Source organism: Leucoraja erinacea, chromosome 22 (assembly GCF_028641065.1).
Source record: "Leucoraja erinacea ecotype New England chromosome 22, Leri_hhj_1, whole genome shotgun sequence".
Taxonomy (NCBI): domain Eukaryota; kingdom Metazoa; phylum Chordata; class Chondrichthyes; order Rajiformes; family Rajidae; genus Leucoraja; species Leucoraja erinaceus.
This window is the reverse complement of record NC_073398.1, coordinates 18,283,996-18,304,918: the sequence shown is the minus strand read 5'-3', so window position 1 is coordinate 18,304,918 and position 20,923 is coordinate 18,283,996. Positions and strand designations below refer to the sequence as shown.

The 20,923-nt window shown below is 39.6% G+C and overlaps 1 long non-coding RNA gene across 1 annotated transcript; it reads right to left on the bottom strand.

The window, feature by feature from the left end:
- Nucleotides 1–1,315: 1,315 nt before the first annotated feature.
- On the bottom strand, nucleotides 1,316–13,139 carry LOC129707762 (uncharacterized). The gene is made up of 3 exons (XR_008725232.1): nucleotides 11,891–13,139; nucleotides 9,032–9,132; nucleotides 1,316–1,602 (listed from the first exon to the last, which is right to left on the bottom strand). It is a non-coding gene; the product is annotated as an uncharacterized LOC129707762 (long non-coding RNA).
- Between the last annotated feature and the right edge of the window lie 7,784 nt (nucleotides 13,140–20,923).

Sequence of the window (20,923 nt, the reverse complement as noted above, 5' to 3'; positions counted from 1 at the left end):
GTGTCCAACATTTTGTGTCTATCTTTGATGTAAACCAGCATCTGCAGATCCTTCATACACATTATATTTATCTCTCTGGAACTCTCTGCCACAGAGGGTAGTTGAGGCCAGTTCATTGGCTATATTTAAGAGGGAGTTAGATGTGGCCCTTGTGGCCAAGGGGATCAGAGGGTATGGAGAGAAGGCAGGTACGGGATACTGAGTTGGATGATCAGCCATGATCATATTGAATGGTGGTGCAGGCTCGAAGGGGCCGAATGGCCTACTCCTGCACCTAAATTTCTATGTTTCTATCTGCCTTTCTTCCATACTTCTTTATTACCTTATCTAACAACAATCCATCTTTTAAAACAAATTTGAACTAATCTCAACAGCTTTGTTGTGGAAAATAATTCTACTGAGGCTGATGACTCATGTGCACTCAGAAAATTTGCTAATGTTGCCTTTGCTGATCTGAGATATGGGAGGTCAGGCCCCAAGGTCATCTTCAGCCACTAACAATGCTGTACTCTTACTGGATTTAGTCAGCAATTCTTTACATATAAAACACAACCAAACTGTCACAACCTCCGGTCACTTACGAGTAACTCAGTGATGGACGTTGTACCTGATACATTGAGCTCCGTAGGAATTTACCATGAACCTCAATAGTACTAAGTCTATTGAGTTGCCCTTCTTAGTCCTCTCCCAACCATCTGTTTGTGATCTGACGGAGGTGTGTAATATTATGAAGGGAATAGATAGGGTGAATGCGCAGGACCTTTAACAAAAAGTTGGAGAATCAAAAATCAGAGAACAAAGGTTTAAAGTGAGAGGTGCAGGACTTAATACCAACCCGGGGTGCAACTATTGTTATTGTCATTTCAGTTGTTGTCATTTTAGCTGCCCTATACGGTGTTAAACACCCATGGTCAAAATATCATGACGCTACTGGCAGCAAATAGCAGTACCTTGGCATTAATAAGCTTCAATTACATTGCTGCATACATTTATTGCAATGCAACACTCAGGCACTTAGACTAGGAAAGCAAAACAAACTACCAGCCTGATCCACAAGCATTTTCAGTTTTACTTCATGCCAGGAATCATTTTGTAACTTGTGATGAAACCGTAAAAAAGTGAAATCGATGATACTGGTTTCGAATAATGTGCAAACATAACACTGTAAGTAATCTCCGAGGGACGACAGTTTGACTAAGACTATACTATCAATTAAATTGAAATTTCACTCACTGGGACTTTAATTTCAGGAAGGCACAAAAAAAAAAATAGGATCAAGTTATTGACTTTGACTGAGAGAAAAATATTCCCTAAATCTTTGGTGGGAATTGAACGAGTCTGTTAAATAATACAAAATGACATTGTTGCCCAGAGAATTTGATTTATTGCTGGAGCATTTGGATTGAATGATGACTAGAGTTGCTTCCTATTCTTTCAATTAATATAGGATCATCATTGTACTCTAGCACAGGCAGATATTCCAGGAATAATTCTTTCTTCAAAGGATGGCTCTTCCAGATGCCAAAGGTTGCTGCTAAATTACTTCATTGCAGCTTCCGCCCGTGCTGACTTGGTTAAATTTCTTGCTCACAAAAAGATAGCCTACAGGAATAGAAAAGACATACAGGAGAAGGGTAAAACTCAAGAAAAAAAAGAGAAAATAAGAACAGAATCCTGAATATATTAACTAAAGCGACACAGTTAACTGTAATTCAAGATCCAAATTTGATCTTCTGCTATATTCATTTACTTTGTAAAATCAAAGAAATGGTACACGACAGAGCTGGTAAAATGTCTGGTGTGGTTTGAAACAGCTCATTATTTTAGGAAAAGTTAAAAATGATGATAAGAAACTCAGTTCATGTTGCTTTCTGATGGGACTAAATACAAATTGCCCACAGGCAAATGTTTTCTTTCCCAGTTGATCTGGAACAATATGTTTTAATCTCACACCAAAGGAATAGTGTTTTTATAAAGATTAGATAATAGTTAAATATTTCTGCGGTGCAAAAAGTGATGGTTCAGAGAACTGTCAGAAATATTGTACTACACAATTCTGAAACTCTACGTTATGGAAAAAGATACTTATCAATGCAAAGCATGTTTTCTGTTTATGCATATTATGTTTTCATCAGACACCTTTACTTTTGAATGGTGATAGTCACCAAAAATGTGACATCTTTTACAGGTTTCGCGATTTATTTATGAAAAAAAAGTTGGTGGAATTTCACCTTTTAAAATGCGATTTGCAGAAACATTGTCATTTGCAACTTCAAAGACAGAGAGAGATTAGGACAAGCAGGAATTAGGTGTTTATGTGTGTGGGAATGTGGAGTTGGCTGCAGGCAGGGGTTGGCAGATGACAGAGAAAGTATTAGATTGAGGAAATAGTTGAGAGAGATGCACACCATTATAGGAGAATGAGAAAATTACCAAAATATAAAAGACTAGTTTGCAACAATGTTGTAATGGTGGGTGATATTGCAGTTTTATACTTGCAGTGATGTAATCATTTGTAAAGGGAACAATTAATCTGAGTATTAGATATGCATTGGAAACTTTCAAATTCACATATTTTTTATCAACATATAAGAAAATCATTCAGACCAGTGAATCGATCCTGACATTCAGTGTGCACCATCCAGTCCTATTTCCCTACTTATTTCCCTACAGTCCATTATTTCTCAAATGCCCATCAACTTACCCATCTCTCCTATCCACTGATTCTTCCATTCTTCTTCACTGGGGCAACTAACAGAGCCGATTGTAATATTAATGCATCTTTTGGATGGGAGTAGAAATCAGAGCAAATGTAATCGCAGAGAGAATGTGCAAACTGTGCAAGGATAGGATCCAAGCTCAGGATCAAAGCTACTGAACTGTGCAGCAGTAATGCTAACGGCTGCAACATCCTATAATCTGAAGAAGGGTACCAAGCCAGAACGTCACCTATCCATATTGTCCTGCAATGCTGCTTGATCTGCTGAGTTACTCCAGCACTTCATACTTTCTTTTGTAAACCAGCCTCTGCAGTTCCTTGCTTTTACATCTGAAATATCTTGTTGGCTTGCAGGAATATTCATTCTGGTGCAGATGTCCCCTTGTTTACATGACACCTCATGTGATAAAATGCCGACTGTATGAAGATCTAGTTATCATAATATTGGTTTCTTGGATTCAAGGAGCACCAATTTGGCTTCATCTTCCTCTGCTCTGTGAATTCTTCTACTCATTTGTCATTTAATAGTACTGTCAACAAATGTGAATACATACATGATCATTCTTTTTGGTTTTCATACTGGGTTACCAATTTCTACCTTGCAGCTTCCTATGACAATCATTTTCACCTCAATGATCATAGGAGATATTGCACATCCCTCGATTTAATGCATGCATTCAAAGACCACTGTGCACGACTGCTTCAGATGACTAGAGGACTCAGAAGGAAGATCAGAGATTGGAATCCAAGCACTAAATCCCTAATAGATATTGCACCAACTTGTTTCAATCATTATATTTGCCAATCCTGTAATGCTAGGTAGTGTCAACACCATGAATCATTGTACAGTTCCTTGTCATGTCGACCTCTCTACGAGATGACATCACTTAATAACATGTGATACAAAATTAGAGACACAGGAAACTGCAGATGCTACAATCATGATCTAAACATAGTTGCCTAGTCTACGCCTGCACTTGTGGAGGAGTAGACGTGGAGAAGGCCACATCAAAGGAACTGAATGCTGTAGACAGGGTCTAGTTTAGTTTAGTTTACAGATACAGCATGGAAACAGGCCCCTCGGCTCACCGTGTCCACGCTGACCAGCGATCCCGGCACATTCACACTATAACATACTAGGGACAATTTACACTTATACCAAGAATACAAAACCAAGCCAATTAACCTACAAGCCTGTACATCTGGAGTGTGGGAGGAACTGAAGATCTCAGAGAAAATCCATGTGGTCACAGAGAGAACGTACAAACTCCACACAGACAGCACCCATTGTCGGGATCGAACCAGCGTCTCTGTCGCTGTAAACGCTGTAAGGCAGCAACTTTACCGCTGTGCCACCGTGCTGCCCTGAAGTTGGAAGACGTGCACGCACCTCTGTCTCACCTGGAAGGTATGCTTGGTTTATGAAATCAGCATGGAGTATATTTCCCTTGCAAAAGCTACATGTCACCAGTCTATCTGAGCAGCTTCCTCCAGTTGCAAGGATGGCAACAAAAACATAAAATGCCTATTAGCCAACTAAATTGACAGGCATGAAAACTCGATCCAGTTCAATTAGTGTCACTACTATCTCTCTTTACCCTGAAAATAATAATGCACCATGAATCCAGAGTACTACATTAAAACATTGTTGAAATTCCTTATGAATAGCATGGAATTTATTGAAATTTTCCATTTCATCCTTGTTTTCAGGACGATAAATGCTTGCATTCAAATTTATTTTTATAATATTTTTCTTTAAAGTATTACTTTGTGGTGGCATCGTCGTGGTATTTTATTAAAGTTTCTCTCCTCACTAACATCCCCAAAACTTAGTTCATGGTTCTTGCACATCCCATTTAACTGTAAATTATTAAATTATGTTCAGTCCAGTTGTTTTGTAGGGTGACATTGTTTCCTTCAAGTCTCTTTAAATATTTGCTGATTTTCATGGGAATCCGTTTTCTGACCTTGGTAAAGCTTGCCCTTCTATTGTATTTTAATTGATGGGAATATATATGCTAAAAAGGGACTGGAATCCCAGAGCATTTTAAGAAGAATCATTTATCAAACTGGTTGGAGAGCTCAGTGCAGCTTAGCTTATTCATAACCTAATTCCTATTGCCTAGAATTTGGGATGTACATTATATCTCAGTGCAAAGCAATTCAACGAATAAAAGTAAATAATAGATAATATGGGATTTAGTGTATGGATTACAATCTCCAATCTTCCTTCTGAGTCCTCTGTTCATCTGAAGCATTAGTACACATGCATACATTGAATTGAGTGATGTGCAACATATCCTGCAACAAAACTTCAGTAATTTCATTGATGCATAGACTTTAACCCCTATTTCCTGTCAACTTTTCACTCCCTTTCTACTTGGAAATCTATTTACCTATGTTCTTGAAAATAGTGAAAGCTTCTACTTCCACCACCATTTGTGGAAGAATTCTAAAGACTAAGAGGGAAAACAAAAATTGTCTTATCTCTAGTTTGAACACTTATTTGTAACCAGTGATCTCCTATTCTAGATTATTTCACAAGAGCAAATGTCCTCTCCACATCCACACTGTCAAAGACCTTTCAGTAATAAGTCACATTTCATTCATCTAAATTGCAGCAAGTACACACCTAGCCAGTCCAATCTTTCTTTATAATCCACCCATTCCAGGTATTGGCCCAGTAAACATTCTCTGAACTTCTTCCAATGCATTAACATCCTTCTTTAATCAGGAAGATCAATGTTATGCACAATACTCCAGAGTTAATCTCACCCATGCCCTACTTAACTGGAGCATAATCTCTCTACTTTTGTAGTCAGTTCCCCCAGCAATACTCATTAAATTCCTATTAGCCTTCCTCATTACTCATTGTACCTGCTGACTAGCCTTTGGTGAATTTTACACCAGGACATCCAGATACTTCTGCGTTTCAGTTCTTCGATTTCTCACCATTTAGATAATATATTAAAAAATATATATATTAAAATGTGGAGTTTTTTTTTTACATAATACTACTTAAAGCATGAAATGGGAAGACCTTCATGTTAGGACTCTTCATTGGCATACAAAACCTTTCGCTTCATCAACTTCCCAGTTACCAGCTGATCAGAAACTAACTATCATGACATAACAACTGTTTTCCAAATTCTAGTCAGATTAAATATCTGCACAAAAACATGTTTTTAGGGTTGATTACATTATTTGAATAAAGGCAGCTTATTATATTGTTTCCTTAATGTTTCATCTATGTGTATCTTTATTGCTACATTCGATGGAAACCCAGTTTATTGCAATGTTTTCACGGTTTGCAACTCCGTGGAATTGTTAAGTAAACAAAATAATCCATTTAAAATGCTAACATGATTATGTTTGTACTTTCAACATAACTAATGTTCTTTTTTCATTTAGTATTGGTATAAAGCATAAAATGCCTTGTGTCTTGTAATATGAATCAACGTAGAATTTCTCCACATCTGATTTTCAGACTCCATTCTTTCTGTCTGATATTCCAGATATTGCATTTTATATTTATAGCTCAGCTTCTGATCACACCCCATGGCTATCAATATGCATAATGAGAATTAGGAAGTATCCCAAGAATATTTCTCTAGCATAAGGGGCAATATATCACTTTCAGATTTATAAGCTTAATTAGGAGACAAAGTGTCTTATTATTGGCTTCTATGGCTTTCTAAAATTCATTTAATTTCACCTTTAACTACTGTAGAGTAAGGTAATTAATTTCATTGAGAAAGGCTTGGGTGGGCTTTAAGAATAATGCGATGTTGTAGTTAAATCTTGGTATTACAAAGAGCAGGTACAGCTGACAGCAATGACTAATTTGCCACCTCCTAGGTATGTAAATTAGAAGCACAGCATAAGGCAATAATGCTGCCAGCAAGCTTTTATGTTCTAAACTTCCCTCTCATTCTCAGGTCTTAACGAAGAGACTAAGTCTGTGAAGCAATTAGACATGCAAGAAAGAAATTTCATGAATCTGTTAAGTTTCTCTGCCGCTTCACGTTTTTTCTTAAAGATGATGTCCCTTCCGAGGATTCAGGTGGTGTTATCTGCTCCCTTTACTGGGAGGCAGTGTCCTCAGCCTTATGCCAGTAGCACATGTACATAGCCTGGGACACACTGGGCACTAATTACTCTTGTGCAGCAAATATGCATAACAGAAGGCTGGTGCCAAGGACTGAGCTCCGAGCTCTGTTGCATCAACTCCCATGAAATCTTTTATTTAGAGGCTGAATAATTATGCATTGATTCACTATATTAGAAAACAATAACACAAGGGTCAACTTGCAACTACTGAACAATCATTCTTCTCAGTGAAATATAATGCAAAATGTTCAATGGTGGCAAATTTGTATTATGCACTCAAATATCTATATAACTAAAAGTCTCATCTTGACCACTTCCTGATTGCGCTGTATATTGATTTTAGGAAAAACGCTATCCTATATCGTTATGATTTTGGGCCATCTTACTCAAATCCTCCTCCGTTGAGGCGGCCCCGAGGATTTTTCCGATCAATGAAAGAAATTAAATAAATGTTCAAAAAATCTTGAGATCAGCTGATTGGTCATCTCGTCTGTCAATCACCATGATGAAAGTAAAGCCACTTCTGGGGGGGGGGGCTGGACTATAAAATCCCAGATGCCTGGACGTGAGTCAGTCACTCTGGAAGATCGCAAGGGAGAGGCCACAACTGTGATTCTAAGCTGTGAATCAACTGAACTGTGAGTCTGCAATGTACTTGCTATAAATGATTTGTAAGCCCTTAATGAAAAGGAAAAAAGTTGTCTGGCCTGCCCTGTGCTTGAAACTGCAATGTAAATGGAAATTAAATGAAAATGCAATGAGTTGTTTGACCTGCCCTGTGCTAGAAACTGCAATGGAAATGGAAATGGAAATGCAAATGAAAATGGAATGAGGTGTTTGGCCTGCCCTGTGCTTGAAACTGCGACAGAAATGGAAATTAAATGAAAATGCAATGAGCTGTTTGGCCTGCCCTGTGCTTGAAACTGCAGTGGAAATGGGAATTAAATGAAAATGCAATGAGCTGTTTGGCCTGCCCTGTGCTTGAAACTGCAATGGAAATGGAAATGAAATGAAAATGCAATGAGCTGTTTGACCTACTCATTGCTTGAAACTACAATGGAAATGAAATGAAAATGCAATGAGCTGTTTGGCCTGTCCTGTGCTTTAAATTGCAATGGAAATAGAAATTAAATGAAAATGCAATTAATTATTTGGCCTGCTCTGTGCTTGAAACTGCAATGGAAATGGAAATGAAATGAAATGAAAATGAAATGAGTTGTTTGGCCTGCCCTGTGCTTGAAACTGCAATGGAAATGGAAATGAAATGAAAATGAAATAAGTTGTTTGGCCTGCCCTGTACTTAAAATTGAAATGGAAATGAAAATGGAAATGAAATGAAATTAGTTTTTTGGCCTGCCCTGGGCTTGAAATGGAAATGGAATTTAAATGAATTGAGTTGTTTGGCCTGCCTGAAACCACTACTTTCGGCCCACAAGGCACCTATCAGCTGAGAAACCAGTCCCTATTGCCCAAAATGCCCGGATTAGCACAGGAAGAGCATTTTGGCTGAAAGGGCCCATGCCAGGCCAGGAAAGGTCCAGAAAAAGTGCCTTTCACTGAGATTTCATTCTGATTTTTATTTAAAAAGGGACCTCCTAGGCACATCAGGCCTAGGAGGTCCCTTCGGTCCATCATAGAAACATAGAAACATAGAAATTAGGTGCAGGAGTAGGCCATTCGGCCCTTCGAGCCTGCACCGCCATTCAATATGATCATGGCTTATCATCCAACTCATTATCCCGTACCTGCCTTCTCTCCATACCCCCTAATCCCCTTAGCCACAAGGGCCACATCTAACTCCCTCTTAAATATAGCCAATGAACTGGCCTCAACTACCCTCTGTGGCAGAGAGTTCCAGAGATTCACCACTCTCTGTGTGAAAAAAGTTATTCTCATCTCGGTTTTAAAGGATTTCCCCCTTATCCTTAAGCTGTGACCCCTTGTCCTGGACTTCCCTAACATCGGGAACAATCTTCCTGCATCTAGCCTGTCCAACCCCTTAAGAATTTTGTAAGTTTCTATAAGATCCCCTCTCAATCGCCTAAATTCTAGAGAGTATAAACCAAGTCTATCCAGTCTTTCTTCATAAGACAGTCCTGACATCCCAGGAATCAGTCTGGTGAACCATCTCTGCACTCCCTCTATGGCAATAATGTCCTTCCTCAGATTTGGAGACCAAAACTGTACGCAGTAAGTACTCACCCTGCAAGTCTTAAACCTCACCCCAGTATTTTTCTTCCTCCCGTCATGGGTTCCCTGTAAGGTTCTTGCCAGGATAGACTTTCCTCCTTCATTGCTGTGATCTGCAGAAAAAGATGAAAAATGTCTAAAATTGATTCTCCACCCTCTCCCCCTTTTCTCTCACAGCGTCTCTCATGTGTTTTTCGCAGAATTTCTGGTAGTTGTTGAGCTGTCAACGCATCAGCCCAGAGTGTGCTGCCTGCCCACCAGGCCTGAGTGACTGAGCTGCCATCCCACCAGTCCTGAGTGACTGAGCTGCCAGCCCACCAGGCCTGAGTGACTGAGCTGCCAGCTCACCAGGCCTGAATGACTGAGCTGCCAGCCCACCAGGCCTGAGTGACTGAACTGCCAGCCCACCAGCCGTGAGTGACTGAGCTGCCAGCCCAAGAATCCATTTGGCCCACAATGTCCATACTAGCCCTCTGGAAACCAATCACTTCGACCCACAACACCCGTACTAGCACTCAAGAACCCCCGGCCACCAATATTAGAATTGGTGGAGAGGTGGAATATTGCATTTGGGAACCAGCCCTCCCGTGTGAACATGGGGCCCAACGGGTTTCACTTAGTCTAGTTATAAATATATAATTGAACTAGTGTTTTCATACCTGAAGATATGTTGGTTTATGTTAAGCTCTATATTAGGGTAGAGATTTATCTTCAGTCTTACATGTGGAATACAGCAATCGCTCACCACATTCAGCTTCCAAAACGTTGTGAGGACCAGTGGATGAGACCACAGTGGACCATCTGCTATTGGGCTCTGGTTTGCTGTCATTGAGGATGTGGACATTTTTGGAGAATCTTCCTCCTGTTAACTGTTTAATTGTCCTAACCAACATTCAATACATACTTAACATAATAGCTTGTTTAGGAATTGTATTTCTTGAGGAAGGATCCCTATTGCTTTTGTCAATGAGCTGGTCGACAACATGACTGTGGAACTTTGGTTGCTGTATCTTCTGAGCTTATTCCTGATCTAAGCCAGCAGTTGTAGACCGAACAAAAATTCCACAAAATGTTTACATTATATAGATTGACAAAACCAATGGGCCAAAGTTCCGCACGTACCTTTTCTTTAAATATAGCACGCTGTCATTCATGTGAAGTTTGAGTGAACTCCTCAACAGCTAATAGACATCCTTCCTTATATTTTAGTTTTGAGATATAGTGCGGCATCGGGCCTTTCGGCCCAGATTGCGCACCAACCAATGATCTCCGCACGTTAACACTATCCTACACAGACTAGCGACAATTTACACTTATACCAAGCCAATTTTCCTACAAACCTGTACGTCTTTGGAGTGTGGGAGGAAACCACAAAAGTCTCGGAGAAAACCCACGCAGGTCACAGGGAAAACATGCAAACTCCGTAGTCAGGATCGAACCTGAGTCTCCGGCACTGCAAGCGCTGTAAGGCAGCAACTCTACTGCTGCACCACTGTGCCACCCATGCCGCTTATCATTGATTATCTTTCACCTCTTTAAATCTGGATGACTGTCTTGTGGTCTCTTCTACTATGGGAACATAGACTGGGTGCCTGCTTTGTGAAACGCCTCTGTTTAGATTGAGAACATCTCTCTATGGAATCTATACCCCACTCTCACCCTGACCTCTTTGCTCTTGTCCCACTGTCTTATTCCCACCAAACTCGATTTGACCTTGACGCTCACTGACCCGTCCTCTGACATGGCACATTATAGCCTTCCAAACACAACACTGAGTTCAAACATTTCCGATAATCAGCTTCTTCAGCATTTTTATTCCTGATTTCCAGCAGTAACTTTGTATTCTTCTGATAATTTTAGATAATTATTCTGCATTTACACCACCTCCAAATCTTTCTTTATTTCTGTTTCTTCACTGGTCCCATTACTACTGTCTTTCTCTTTGACGTATCACCCCTTTTGGCACTTAATGTCTGCTAGCTTTCACATTTGCACTTTTCTTCACTATCCTTCGCTGTCTTTTAGGAATTGCTTCAATTATCGCCACCTACTCTTTATCCTTGATACAAATACTGTACATTGATCTGAAGCATCAAAGTCGTTCTCTCCTATTTATCATCCATCATTTATAAATGCTAATTTTTGTTTTAACATTACTTTGTAGAATCTATAACACTAAGCGTTGTGTTTGGTCTAGTATCCTGTAGCTTACCTGTCTCTTTTGAGAGATAAGCATAGATTTGTATATTGAATGAGCTATGTTTCAGCATTACCAAGAGCTGGCTTTATTGTTACAGAACATGAATGATTCCTTCAAAGTTTTGAGCACAGATTGATTTTATGGATTGCTCTTTTTTCCAGCAGCATTCAATTAGGAGATGAAAGCTTTTGATAATAAGCAAGTTTATATGTTGATCAAAACACATACATACTATCAGCGAAGTGATCTCAGTTATCTGTTGCAATTTTATATACATCAAATTACATTAAGATGAAATATTTTTTCAAATAATATTTTCAATGGTTTCAATCTTATGAATCTCAGTACTTTCAGGGCTGAGGTGCACAACACATTGGACTCAATTCAACTTTTGTTTCTTTCATTGCTAGGTAAGATTGAAATGAAGTGCGTTTTAGCATTGCCAATTTAATTTCCAGTCAAAAACATGTTTACATTTAAAATAAAAGTCTCACCATTCAGATCAAATTAAAAAGGATAAGTTGTTTTTTCAAATTGTCCAAGCAACGTAATATTTTGGAACAAATATATAATACAAACATACAATAATTGATTTTTAGGTAGCAATCTTATAGAAAGGTCCAAACATTCTAAACATACGTGATCGAGTGATTTTTAAATTCTCATCTTACCCCCAGGTAAGAAGCTGTTCCCTTTTCATTCCACTATATTTTTCAGTGGAGTAGAACACATATGGACAGGTACATCGATCTAAGCAAATGAAACCATTGAGGAAGCAGTTTCGAACCATTGATGACTTCTGCTGTAAACCAGCCAAAGCCTGCAGTTAGTTTCTGACTGGTGCTGCTTGCTGCACAGCTGATGACTCAGAGGCTTAACAACCTTGACACCATTGGGGAATTGATCCATGGAGTGGTTATGGATGGCACAGCATTGTGTCAAGGCATGATTCCCTGACATTAGCAAAATAGAACCATAAAAGACTCAGTGGTCTTCATTTCACTTGATGGATTATTTAACACTAATTATCTCAGTTAATCACTTTTTTCTGAAAATCTCCAAATCATTAATCATGAATCATGAATTTCCAGAGAACATTTAACTTTGGTTTTTAGGTCAATCAAATGGACAACTGAACTGAAAAGAATATACCACCTTCAGACTCAGTTTGGACACTAAGAAGAGATTAAGAAGAGGGTAGTGAATCTGTGGAATTCTTTGCTACATAAGGCTGTGTATACCGTCAATGGATATTTTTAAGCCATAGATAGATTCTAGATTAGTACGGGTGTCGGGGTTATGGTGAGAAGGTAAGAGAATGGGGTTAGGAGGGAGAGATTGATCAGCCATGATTGATGGGCAGAGTAGACTAGGTGGGCTGAATGGCCTAATTCTACTCCTATCACATGACCTTATGACTTTGGCTGCCTTTGTTCTTCTACTGTCACTGTTTTCTCCTTTGCTGTGATTGCCATGAGTTACTTGTCATCGTTTAGATATTGGGTGCAAGACCATTGATTATAAGATGCCCCAAAAATGCATTGTATTCTGACAGAATGCTGACAAAACAGAAATTGTCATTGCCTTAGCATCATTCTGGCTTTTCATGAGTGCTCTGCTTCAAGTGGGTCAATTTAGGGGATTCATTTTTCTTCAAGTATTAATGTGATGTTCTGAATTGACAGAACAATGATTTGAGTAAAAATAATCAAGAGTCATTTCATGTGTAGATCAATAAGCAAACTACTAATTACACAGGCCCTTGTAGAAATGGATTAATCTGTAAGTAATTACAGAAATACGGATCAAATGTCATGTAGCCTAAAGGAGGTCATGCCTTTGTGCTGAGAGATAGGACATCTGTTAACAGACATATTTCCCGACTGTGTTTGGTACGGCATTTTAGAGGTTGCAAGGAAACTTCACAGGCTGCCCTACAACAACAAAAATTGAAAAAACTCCTCAGAACTCCATGGTTAAATGCTTCACCAGATACTTCTTGTGTCTGACGTCAGGACGCACCCAGTTATATGCTCTCAATTGAATTTGAGTGAGAGGGGCAGGCTGCTGTCTAGCCTTGTGTATGGCTAGTGAGGACTGGTGGAGGATTTTAACAGCTCAATGAGTGAGTCCACCAACATTGTCAAGTGATTGTAAAATAAAGTGAACGTAAAATAATTATATATAGTCAGAGGTTCCTGAAACCTCATGGATGGTCAGTGACTTGCAGAACTGCAGGGACAGAGTGAAATATGTTTGAGACAACAACAGACAAATTTAGCTACTAATTGAAGATACATTTCTGGGCATCATTATTCAGATGAAATGTGAAACTAAGATGACATGAATATACTATTTGAACTATATCATCTTACTGTCTGTTTATTGTTTCAAATTAATTCTGGCTTTAAACAGCTTAAAGTTTAAAGTGCTTTGAACTTTGACAATCCAATATTTTTTTTCAGAAATTATTAACAAATTATTTTATGTTCATTCTGTTGAACCTGACCTGATCTTATGGTAAGTAGGAACATTGGGGAGTGGAGGAGAATCTATTCACTCAAGATTCAACGGGGTTCTGGAACCTGTTGCCAGGAAGGGTGGCAGAGGTCAAAACCCTCATCAACCCTGAATCGTTATGTGAACAGTTTAAGGTAGCAGGCTGTGGGCTGAACTGAGAAGCAGCAACGACCCAAATAGCACAATGGAATGTGACTTTTCTGTTGAAAAAGCAATTTTCTATTGTGCTATGAATATGAATTTTGCATCACATTTCTGCTCTTTGCTGCCTCAACATTGCCAATATATATATATACAGGTGCAAAACCTCAAAGAATTTGCAGTCGTCGAAAATATATTTTTATTGCTATTTCCAGTTCAACAACGGTGGCACAGCAGAAGAGTTGATGCCTCACAGCGCCACAGACCTGGATTTGATTCTGCTTGGCTATATGAAGTTTGTACGTTCTCCCCGTGACCTGCACAGGTTTCCACCAGGATACACGGTTACCTCCCACACTCCAAAGACATAGAGGTTTGTAAGTTAATTTGCTTGGTATAATTGTGAATTGTCCAACGAGAGAGCAGGCTATTTTAGACTGGGTATTGAGTATTAAATTAGCCAGAAAAAGCAGCATACCGGAGGACTGGGAGAAATTCAAAGACCAGCAGAGGAGGACAAAGGGCTTAATTAGGAAAGGGAAAATAGATTATGAAAGAAAACTGGCAGGGAACATAAAAACTGACTGCAAAAGTTTTTATAGATATGTGACAAGAAAGAGATTAGTTAAAACAAATGTAGGTCCCTTGCAGTCAGAAACAGGTGAGTTGATCATGGGGAACAAGGATATGGCAGAGCAATTGAATAACTACTTTGGTTCCGTCTTCACTAAGGAAGACATAAATAATTAGCCAGAAATAGCAGGGGACCGCGGGTCAAAGGAGTTGGAGGAATTGAGTGAAATCCAGGTTAGCCGGGAAGTGGTGTTGGGTAAATTGAATGGATTAAAGGCCGATAAATCCCCAGGGCCAGATAGGCTGCATCCCAGAGTACTTAAGGAAGTAGCTCCAGAAATAGTGGATGCATTAGTGATAATCTTTCAAAACTCTTTAGATTCTGGAGTAGTTCCTGAAGATTGGCGGGTAGCAAACGTAACCCCACTTTTTAAGAAGGGAGGGAGAGAGAAAATGGGGAATTACAGACCAGTTAGTCTAACATCGGTAGTGGGGAAACTGCTAGAGTCAGTTATTAAAGATGGTATAGCAGCACATTTGGAAAGTGGTGAAATCATTGGACAAAGTCAGCATGGATTTACGAAAGGTAAATCATGTCTGACGAATCTTATAGAATTTTTCGAGGATGTAACTAGTAGCGTAGATAGGGGAGAACCAGTGGATGTGGTGTATCTGGACTTCCAGAAGGCTTTCGACAAGGTCCCACATAAGAGATTAGTATACAAACTTAAAGCACACGGCATTGGGGGTTCAGTATTGATGTGGATAGAGAACTGGCTGGCAAACAGGAAGAAAACAGTAGGAGTAAACGGATCCTTTTCACAATGGCAGGCAGTGACTAGTGGGGTACCGCAAGGCTCAGTGCTGGGACCCCAGCTATTTACAATATATATTAATGATCTGGATGAGGGAATTGAAGGCAATATCTCCAAGTTTGCGGATGACACTAGGCTGGGGGGCAGTGTTAGCTGTGAGGAGGATGCTAGGAGACTGCAAGGCGACTTGGATAGGCTGCGTGAGTGGGCAAATGTTTGGCAGATGCAGTATAATGTGGATAAATGTGAGGTTATCCATTTTGGTGGCAAAAATGGGAAAGCAGACTATTATCAAAATGGTGGCCGATTGGGAAAGGGGGAGATGCAGCGAGACCTGGGTGTCATGGTACACCAGTCATTGAAGGTAGGCATGCAGGTGCGGCAGGCAGTAAAGAAAGCGAATGGTATGTTAGCTTTCATTGCAAAAGGATTTGAGTATAGGAGCAGGGAGGTTCTACTGCAGTTGTACAGGGTCTTGGTGAGACCACACCTGGAGTATTGCGTACAGTTTTGGTCTCTAAATCTGAGGAAGGACATTATTGCCATAGAGGGAGTGCAGAGACGGTTCACCAGACTGATTCCTGGGATGTCAGGACTGTCTTATGAAGAAAGACTGGATAGACTTGGTTTATACTCTCTAGAATTTAGGAGATTGAGAGGGGATCTTATAGAAATTTACAAAATTCTTAAGGGGTTGGACAGGCTAGATGCAGGAAAATTGTTCCCGATGTTAGGGAAGTCCAGGACAAGGGGTCACAGCTTAAGGATAAGGGGGAAATCCTTTAAAACCGAGATGAGAATACTTTTTTTCACACAGAGAGTGGTGAATCTCTGGAACTCTCTGCCACAGAGGGTAGTTGAGGCCAGTTCATTGGCTATATTTAAGAGGGAGTTAGATGTGGCCCTTGTGGCTAAGGGGATCAGGGGGTATGGAGAGAAGGCAGGTACGGGATACGGAGTTGGATGATCAGCCATGATCATATTGAATGGCGGTGCAGGCTCGAAGGGCCGAATGGCCTACTCCTGCACCTAATTTTTATGTTTCTATGTTTCTATGTCCTTAGTGTGTGTAAGATAGTGTTAGTCGGCATGGACTCAGTTGGCCTAAGCGCACTGTATCTCTAAACTAAACTAAACATTGATACTAATGTGGTCTAAAAGAGAGACATTTCCTCCCCAATCTCCATTTTCAACTGATGCACCATAGAAAGCACTTTATCAGGATGCATCACAGTTGGGTTTGGGAACAGCACCATCCAGGACCGCAAGAAATTGCAGCGAATTGTGGATGCAGCCCAGGCCATCACACATACCAACCTCCATCCTTTTGATTCCATTTATATCTCATACTGCCTCGGTACACATGCAAATAAACTAAACTGATCCTCCACCAAGTACATTTGCGATATCTTATGAGAAACACCCCCTCTTTTGACTAAGCACTGCAAGGAAATATAATGTTCTGACAGAAGCCCTGTGGAGTACGAAGGGATTTGTACATGCAATCATAACAATCTTTCATTCTCCCCAATTATTAGATCACTTGGTGAAAATTGCAATCACTTCTAAACTTACTTTGTTTCTTTCACTTCTATCAATAGTATTGGAATTGATTGTTAAAAGCTGGGTCAATTTTCCCTATAAAATTACGTAAAGTGAAAATAAACCAAATTTTCTAGCAGTATTTCGGATAGTATAACATGTTTTATGGCAGGTACAAATGGATTTCACACTGGAGATTAGTGTGAGACTCGCAAACTATCAATTATCACCTGTTCCTTCAATGTTAACAACTTTTGTAAATACTGTACTATCTATGAAGAGAATGACCAATAATCATCCATTAATTGACTGCATTACCACACAGCTACTAAATAATTCTTCTGGAGTGCAAATCTAAATTCACTTTGGATTTTGCTCTTTCTTCATGCTCTGTCTGGTGCCAGTTAGCTGTGACTTTTTTTTTCCTGGTGTATGCTTAAACCTCTGTTTGGACTGCCCTTCCATCCAGCCAATCATTCTCTACTACCCTTAACTTAACCTATCTATCCTGGACCTCCTCCATTGCCAGAGTGAGGTTTCATGCAAACTGCAGGAACAATTCAGTCCTTTTGTTTCATATCTTCTGTTGTTTCATCTCTGGCCTTTGTCCAACCATCTGCCTATCAACCCCCACCCCTCACCTGTGTTCACCTATTACCTTCCATACTTTGTCCTGCCCCTCCTCTCTTCCAGCTTTCTAGTGCCCCATGCAATCAATCTGAAGGGTCATAAGGTCATAAGGAATATGAGTAGAATTAGGCCATTCGACCTATCAAGTCTACTCCACCATTCAATCATGGCTGATTTATCTCTCCCTCCTAACCCCATTCTCCTGCCTTCTCCCCATAACCTCTGACACCCACACTAATCAATAATCTATTCATCTCTGCCTTAAAAATATCCATTGGCTTGGCCTCCACAGCCTTCTGTGGCCTTAGGGACCCAATCCTAAACATCACATATCCACGTTCTCCAGGGATGCTGCCTGACCTGTTGAGTTACTCCAGCACTTTGTGTCTCTAGTATCCTTAAGGGTGGTTGTGGGAACTCTGATCTTCCTATTAAGTTTAAAAGTTGTCTGAGATGTTAATTTACTTGCCAAAAGTTATTTTGAAAATCACATGCTTGTGATGTCTAGTATCAGACCATTCACTGCTGCTACCCCCTCTCTGCTACTCATTATTGGTTGTCTCATATGTTGACTGACCCAGAGCTAAGTTCCTATTCTAATTGGCACTTAATAACAGAGCAAATGCTCCACAGCATTTGAGTTTGCTGTTTCCCCGGACTTCAGATCGTTTAGAAGAATTATAAATAAATTATCATACTTCAGTGGCTGTAAATGAATTAAATGGGGGTGAGGTGACCTTTTCCTTTATTTCTTTTCTCATCAACAATTCAATATGACAGACTAGATTGTCTTTCAGAATGAGCATTTTAATTGGCAGCATCAGAACCTGGTGGAACTGTAAAGCAACATTACCCGGTTGAAGATAGGGGACGATCAGCCATAATCACAATGAATGGCGGTGCTGGCTCGAAGGGCCGAATGGCCTCCTCCTGCACCTATTTTCTATGTTTCTGTTTCTATAAGAGAAATATCAGTAAACAAAGAAAGGGAAGCAAATTATCAAGAAATTATAACTTTTTAATCAAAATGTCAGTAGGTTAAGGGGCATGTCCAGTTCAATATTAAATCCAAATTCTTCAGTGTTGAAGACATTGCATGGAAAAAATGATCAACATATTCAATGCTACTCCATATGGCACTGAATAACATATATTTGCATTCAAGTACCAACTGATTTGCTGCTTTCCAATTATTTTGATGATAATGACTTTTCTAAAGTTCATTATAAATCCATCCAACAAAATAGAATCCACCTTCTCCCACCGCCTGTTTCCAAATGATGGGATCATCAGGATGCATACCCCAATTTAATAATTTAAATGGGTTATCAAACCAAATCTGCCTGTTACAAGAAACATATTCAAGTAAATGAAAGCCTGGCATTATGTTGCAAAGCCTTTTATGAAGATCTCCCTAGAACATTTTCAAACCATTTACGACATTGGTTGCTATCACAATACTAATATCTAATGTTCGATTTGGTTTAGTTTTAAGTTTAAAGATTTGGTATCGAAACAAGCCTTTCAGCCCACCGTCTCCACGCTGACCATCGGTCACCCGTTCACACTAGTTCCATCTTATCCCACTTTCTCATCCACTTCCTACACATTAGGGACAATTTATCATGGCCAATTAACCTACCAATCTGCATATCTTTGTGAGATGGGAGGAAACTGGAGCACCCAGAGCAAATGCATGGTTTCAAAGGGAGAATGTTCAAATGGCACACAGGATCAAAACCATGACTTGGATGCGGTGAGGCAGTAGCTCTACCAGCTGCACCGCTGTTGATGAATTAATTGCATAGGGTTAAAGTGCCGGATTAGTATTTGAAGCTTCATTCTGGGATTTTAGCTGTTGATCCAGCGATGAGTTGAAATCCCAGAGTGATGGCGGGGAATTTAAATCCAAGTAATGAAATAAATCCTGGTTTAAACAAAATAAGCTAGTATCCGAAATAGTGAGTTTGAACCTACCAGAATGTTGTAGAAAATCCATCTGATCCAACAATGTCCTTCAGGAAATCTGCATCATTGCACTGTCATCCTTCAAATTCGTCATCCTTACACAGACTGACCTGGTTGTGACTCCTCCATTTAAAGTCCATTTAATTTGGGCTTCTCGTATAATGAGTGCAGGAAAAGAACTGTGCAGAAATAATGTGAAGTTAACAGGAGAGCCCAACAATCCATTCCTCATGACTATTTTCTAATGATATAGGACACTGTTAACAAGTTGGTGTTTATACTGATGTAGTGCAGAACAGGCCTATTGTCTACTCGGTCCCTAAGCCTGGGCATGACGGGTGAGAAATGTGTAGGGCAAGCTATTTTATGCCACAATTTACACTTAAATATGCATATGTTGGAAACATATAAGATGTTTAACATGGTTTACATATACAATGTAGCAATCATCACAGGAAATTCAGAAAAGTAAAAAAAAAATGCAATGCCTTTGAGTGAAATTTAAGAGATTTCCTGCATGAAGGTTTGGAATATTCAATTCCTTAAAATTGTTTAGGAGGATGCTTGTCTTGTGTATTATGTGTGTGTGTATCTTGTGTTTTATGACTGTTGGCAGATCAATTTTGCTCCTGGGGTAAATGAAGTTCTATTGTATTATATGTTTATTTTTTAATAACCTCACAATAAGTTACCTCAAGTAACCTACAATTCTTGCCAACCTTGCCAGTAAAGCCCATAAGTGCCCTTCTCTCTCTGGCAAATGATCAGTGTTAACAGTTCAGAGCACAAACAAGGGAATGCTGAATCGTTGGAGGTGCTGCTTTCCTGGAATTATTGTAAATAGCTCATTCTAAGTTCCCCCCCAGTCTAGTTTCAGTCAATAAAATACTGAGTCAAACACTTGTGCAACTAAACTTTATTTTGGAAAACACAACAACAGATACCTAACCACCGGGGGTTCGATCCTTGTATCTGCTTGGCCAAGCCCTTCTAGCCTCACGCAAGCAGAGACACACCAAAAGGTTATGCAGTCCCAAGGATTCTTTCAGAAGATCGACAGGTCACCAAACCTTGATGGGCCGAACCAAGTCTATCCAGTCCAATTACAAATATCGATTAACACAGTACATGATAGACAATTCCCTAACCCAGTAATACAGTGACTAATACAATGTATCTGATGAAGTTTCTTGATGGAAGTTAACAAAGATGAATTATGCAACATGTGCCTAGATATTCAAGGAACCCAGACACGGCTCAACACTTAACCCAATCAACATCTAGCAAAGTAAAGATTTGCAACATTATTTACTATGTGTATGTCTGGTTTGCAGTGATTCAATCTATTTCTTGCAATTTACACCCAATTGTCAGAAGCTGCAGATGTCTCATTTTTTCCCCTGCAGCTCTTATCTAGGCCACAGACAAACTGGCACCATTCAGTAGTTTGTCCCAGTTCTGCAAAAGGCACATTTAAATTGACCAAAATGGCCGAACAGCACAGAAGCCTTTACT